Raw genomic sequence first — 6,317 nt, 5'->3', positions numbered from 1 at the left:
ACACATATTATTTATTAATATGAGTTGGGTACGAGTTGAGTTGAGTATGGTTTAGGTAACCCAAACTAAATTTTGTTTATAACACATTATTTGCATTTTTGACTTGTTTAAGACATTTTGGCCTATTTAACACAATTTTTACCATTTAACAATTATTTGATTTATTTTGCCACGTTTAATACATTTTGACTCGATTAACACTTTTTAACCCGTTTAACCAATATTTGACATGTTTAATAAGTATTAACTTATTTGATCCGTTTAATACGTCATTGACCCGTTTAATACTTTTTTGGCCCATTTACCTAATACATATTAATTTGTATTATGATTCCAGAAATAATTTTTGTGAAATTTTTGGTGAAAAAATAATTTAAAAGGAATTAAAAATTGATTTTAATAAACATTTAAAAAATAAAATCTAATGATCCTGTGTAATATAATTTATTTCTAATCTTTGCAACATGATTTAGGACTATTAGATGAGCTCTTAGGTTTCATCCAATAGTCCAAAACGCGCCACACACCCGCTATAATGAATCTCCCATGCACTCGTCCGCACCTGATCAATTAACGGGATGGACTAACCCTGTGAATCAATACCGTTGACCGCGGACAGAACGCGACGCCGTTATCTGAAACGACGCTATTTTAGTCGTCTTCTTCGCAGGTACGCATGGGCTCGCCTGAAACCCGACTCGCCGACGTGCGATCTTCCAGAAGGGACAGTTCATGCTACGGGTGTCCTTATCCCTTCCAATTTCAGCCATGTATCTGCCTCATCCCCGTCTACAAGATGCCCTTATCCTCCAGTCTTATTATGTCCTTAATAAGGCGACTATATTTTAAGTCAAATTCGTCTTGAATTATCCCTCCCCGACCGACCTATGAGTACTATAAATACTCCTCATTATTGTATGAAGAAAATCATTGAATAATATAAAACAATTACAATCTATAACAATTGAAATAAAGTCTGAATTCCGGCCACCTTCTCCGGCGACTCCCGCTTCGATCTAGGCTCCAAGATAGCCTCCAACACCTCTCAGGAGTGTTCTCAAAGTGTTGGTATGAATCCAGAAGTTTTGTATTTCGATAAGTATTTGAAAATTTGAATTTTTTCAAGTTTTCTTGTTTGATTGGATTTGATATATTATTGAGCTTGATTGTGTGATTTCTTTGTTGAGAACCATTATATATATCATGTATGAACTTTCTGTTTAAAGGAATCAGATCAAATTACTCCAAATCAAAATTTTCAAAAATTAAATTTGAAAACTGGATTTTTAATATTTTTGTGTTCTTAGTTTTAATATGGATTTTTTTATCTAGTTAGTTGCTATACATGTTTGATAACATGTTAGAATAATTTCCAAGCAACTGTAATCATGTTTTGATCAGGTTTGATTAAAATAAAATTTTAAAATTTAAGCTTAAAACTAAATTTATTAAATTATGTGTTCTTGAGTTTTATTCTTGATTTTTTTATCCAATTAGTTGTTATACATGTTTGTTAACATGTTAGGATGAATTCCGAGTAACTGTTTAATCGATTTGATCATGTTTGATCAAAATGTGTTTTTGAAAATTTTTAGATTTTGATTCAATTTTTAAAAATTATTTTAATCTTTGAATGATGTTCTTGTTTTAATTAAGTTGAACTATATTCATCCTTTTAAAGCTAATTGAATAAAAATCAGATCTCAAAATAACATAATTTGAAAACTCCCAAAATTTTACCTTGAAATGGTGTTTTGAAAATTGACCTGGGACCGAGGATCCCGATTGAGAAAATTGACTTGGGACCGAGGATCCCAGGACCGAATTTTCTGACCCAGGACCGGTGTTCTTCAGGAAGAACCGAGCCCCGCTACAGATGGTTTTAGCTTAGGACCGTGGAGCCCAACTGAGTTTTTTGAGGTGGCTGAGCGTTATCACGAGCTAATGTCGCAACTGAATGAGATTCGGCTCTAAACATTGTTTTATTTTAGTTCATGGTTCGGCCTGAATTTCTTGTTTTATTTGCTTACCCTTATGCTGTCACTTTTTACAGGGACGGTGTGAGTGAGTCTCAGTTCAACCAAGTCCAACATGTTGAGCTCGAACAAATCATTGAGGTTTGAGTTTCATTTTGTGTTGAAAATATTTGTTAGTGCGCTTGCATGATACCGTTCACGTCCAGTCATTTTATTTGACTCTATTTTAACAGGCCTGCAAGTTCCTTGACGAGAATGGGTCTCCCAAGTTTGTTGTCATTGTTGCGCAAAATCATCATCATACTAAGTTTTTCCAGTCTGGATCTCCTGAAAATGTTCCTCCTGTCACCTTCAGATTCACAATCTTTTCTTCTCTAACTGCCGGGGATTACCCATATATCGATGAATAATCTTAAAGTTCGACAATCTTTTGAGGGACGGGAGTCGACTAACTGACAAGGAACTGACAGAAGGGGTAAAAGAGGAGTGAAACCATTCGACGGAGTTGGAAAGGACTTCGCTAATCATAATAAGGTTGGTCTCACCTTCGTCCGGGGACTCGAACAATGAGATCGCTGATGCTGACTACCTTCTGTGTCTTTGTCAGTGAAGTAAATCACCTCGATGTAATTCATCTCTCCATTTTCTGTTCAAAGGGAGACAGGGAGCAGAATATCATTCCCAACGGGGAATCTTTTTTTATCTCCTTTCTTAACTCCTAGTGCTGCTATTCTTCAACTACATACTTGGATATTCCCATTCCAATTCCTATCATCATCGTCGCAGCTTGCGAGTTTGAGGAGGATAAGGTCGATTTGATGGAGGTGCAGCAATCCCCCCCGGTGCCATTCTTAGGACTAAGTCCTCCCCTTAGCATAGGACCGATGTTTCTAATCTAGGACCGAGCTCTATTTTAATCTAGAACTGAGAGCCTTTAGCCTAGGACCATGGACTAGTACCGAGAACCTCTAACTAAGAACAATGATGAAGAAAGGAAAATAAAGAAAAAATTGAAGATGCATGATGGAATTGAGAGGGAATTGACGGACGTATGACACATCCTAGACCTTCGGATGAATTTAATCTCTCTTCGCTCACTAAACCAACTTGGTTTTGCATGGAAGGGTAAGAAGAACGTAATAAGATTCACAAAGGGGTCACTAGTGGTAATGAGAGGTGTATGATAGAAGAGTCTTTATGTCTTTTAAGGTAGCACCTTGGTTGGTGATATGGCAGAAATGGCAGAACCTTTAGATGTATCGCCCATGAGTCTATTGCATAAGAGATTGGGGCACGTGAGGGAGATGAGTTTAAATGAGTTGAGTAAGAGAGTCTATTTTGGAAAGGATAAACTTGATGATTTGGAGTTTTGAGAGAATTACATATTCGGTAAATTTATGAGAATTACATATGGGTGGTCGGTTGAGGTGACTCAAGAGACGCTCAGTTATGTTCACTCAAACTTGGGGGTCAACGCGGACTAAAAATCCAAGTGGAGGTCGGTACTTTATCACCTTCATTGATGATTGTTTGCGGAAGGTTTGGGTATACATCATGAATCACAAGATTGATGCATTTTTTATGTTCAAGGAGTGGAAGAAGATGGTAGAGACTCAGTCCGAGAAGAAGGTTAAAAAACTCTGAAAAGATAATAATTTGGAGTATCTAAAAGAGGAGTTCAATTAGTTTATCAAGGAAGTAGGAATGGTTTGTCACAAAACTGTCCGACAGACACCGTAACAGAATGTCGAAGTAGAGGGATTGAATAGAACGCTACTTGAGCGATTCTGATATTTGTTACTAGTCTACCAAGGCGATTTTGGGGTGAGGCAATTAATAATGTGGCTTATCTTATCAATCGTTTTCCATAACCGACATTGGAATACAAGACACGGGCAGAAGTTTGGAATGACGCTCCTCCAAATCTCGACAACCTATAGGTAATTGGGTGTGTGACTTACATGCACCAACGGGATAGAAAGCTTGATCCGAGAGAAAAAAGTGTATGTTCGTTGGATACACTCAGGGAGTAAAATGTTGTAAACTGTTTTACAAGAACGGGGAGACGACCAAGTACATTATTAGTCTTGACGTGGTCTTTAGGGAAACCGAGTCCTATTATGGAGCAACTTAGATAGTTGAAATTGGTAAAGTCGCTAGAGAGATGGCCGAATTTATGGTGGAGTTCCTAGAAGGAATTATTAAAGATTCGGTAGACACGGGGGATGTTAGTGAAGAGGATGAAATAAATGATCAAGTAAAGGAGGATTGTAAGGATTTTGAAGAGAACCTTAACTCCTACTAATTAGAGAGAAATAAAGACCATAGGACATCCCGAGCTTTGGAGAGATTTAACTACTTAGATTCATACCCAAGATTGTTTAGAGGAGAAAAGAGAGAAATGAGAGAACTGAATGGAAGCGTGATATGGAGGAGGAGATGACATCGCTTGACAAAAACGAGATACATAAATTGGTGGACAAACTCAGGAATCAACAGGTGGTTGGTTCAATGTGGGTGTTAAAGTACAAAGAAGGTGTAGAGGGTAGTGACAAGCAAAGGTTTAAGGCAAGATTGATAGCTAAGGTATTCACACAACGCGAAGAGGTCGACTTTTACAAGATCTAATTTCTGGTAGTGAAGCACACGTCCATTCATGTGTTACTCGTTCTAGTGAATAAGTTTGGCTTGGAGCTCAAGCAAATGGACGTGAGGACGACATTTCCTAATGGGAATTTGGAGGAGAAGATCTTCATGACGCATCCCAAGGGGTTCATCAACTCGGTGATGAAGGCAAGGCATGTCTCCTCAAACACTTGTTTTATGGTTTGAAATAATCCCCAAGACAATGGTGTTTGCGCTTTGATGAGTTTATGGTTTATAACGATTTCGTGAGGAGCAATTTCAATAGTTGTATCTATGTTAAGAGGGTTTATGGTTGCAGGTTTTTCCTATTGTTATACGTGGAGGATATATTGATTGCATCAGGAAACAAGGAAGATATTCGCATGGTCAAGCATTTGCTATGAAGTGAGTTCAAGATGAAGGATATATGACCGGCAAAGAAAATTTTGGGGATGGTGATTGAGAGTGATCGAGAGAAATTCTCCATGTTTGTGTATCAAAGTGACTACCTCCGAAAAGTGGTTTCCAAGTTTGGGATGTCTAACACTAAGGCGGTTCAAATGCCATTAACTACTCATTTCAAGCTTTCCTTAAAGATATCACCGAATACTAAGGAATAAAATGTGAGAATGGAAAACACCTCATATGCGAGTGTCTTCGAGAGCCTAATATATGTCATCGTATGTATGCAACCCGATCTTGCTCACACGGTTAGTCTTTCTAGTCGCTTTATGGCGAACCCCAGGAAAGAACATTGGGACCCGATGAAGTGGGTTCTCCATTACATTGGGAGATCCTCAGACGTCGATCTCTATTTTAAACATGCGGATGTAGGTGATTATAAGTTGAGATGATACGTTGATGCTGATTTTGCAGGTGACTTGAATAAGAGAAGGTATGTTAGGATCGAAGAAAATAGTAGAAGGGGGATTGAAAACTATTGTTCTATTTTCAACTTAAATCCGATTTTAATCCTGTCAAGAGATTGAAAATATGTTTCTATTCTTTAACAAATCGTAGAAAACTCTTAAATGGTTTCAAGTGTGGAAAATGCTTGCATGATTTGAAGCGGCATATATAACACTGAATGAAACAATAAACACACAACACAAGATTTTATGGATGTTCGGAGATAAAACTCCTACGTCACCCCTTCTTCTGTTTCTAGAAGGATTCCACTAGAAGACTTTGATTTGTATAGCCTCTATACAAACTCACTCAGATCACAGGTCTTAACAATTGCTAGTCTAAACTCCTAGCTCTCAAACTATATTGTTGAACAAACGACTCTCTATTCAACTTACACAATAATAAATGATTACAAAATATTATCTTATGCGTAATGTAGTCACTTGCAAAATCACTCGCCGAAAATAGAGCTTTTGAACCGAGAATATTGAGCGCGGAGAGAACAAGAGGATTTGCCATTGTTCTCTAATATCTTTTTATCCTTGAATCATGACAACGGTCAAATCCATTTTGTTGACACGTGTTAGTGGTACGTTTGTCGTACGCCTAGCATACGGGGTAGTGCGCAGACAAATGGAATATTCATTAGTACGGGGTAGTGCCCAGGCGAATCAAATATTCGTTAGTACGTGGCATACGAGATTGTAGTGCACAGGAGAATGAAATATTTGTTTATCGGTTTTCCTGTCAGAGCAGAAAGCTAGTTGTATATTTTGACCTATTTAGCTGACGTGGAACTCAGCTGAT

The 6,317-nt window shown here is 37.7% G+C and overlaps 1 long non-coding RNA gene across 1 annotated transcript; it reads left to right on the top strand.

Annotated features, from left to right (window-relative positions):
- The first annotated feature begins 1,991 nt into the window (after positions 1-1,991).
- LOC124916584 lies at positions 1,992-2,339 on the top strand. Its single transcript, XR_007096891.1, has 2 exons — positions 1,992-2,117; positions 2,210-2,339. It is a non-coding gene; the product is annotated as an uncharacterized LOC124916584 (long non-coding RNA).
- The last annotated feature ends 3,978 nt before the right edge of the window (positions 2,340-6,317 follow it).

The sequence above is a fragment of the Impatiens glandulifera genome, chromosome 9 (genome assembly GCF_907164915.1).
Source record: "Impatiens glandulifera chromosome 9, dImpGla2.1, whole genome shotgun sequence".
NCBI lineage: Eukaryota > Viridiplantae > Streptophyta > Magnoliopsida > Ericales > Balsaminaceae > Impatiens > Impatiens glandulifera.
Note: the sequence above shows the minus strand (reverse complement) of the source record. Positions and strands in the feature narration are given on the sequence as shown.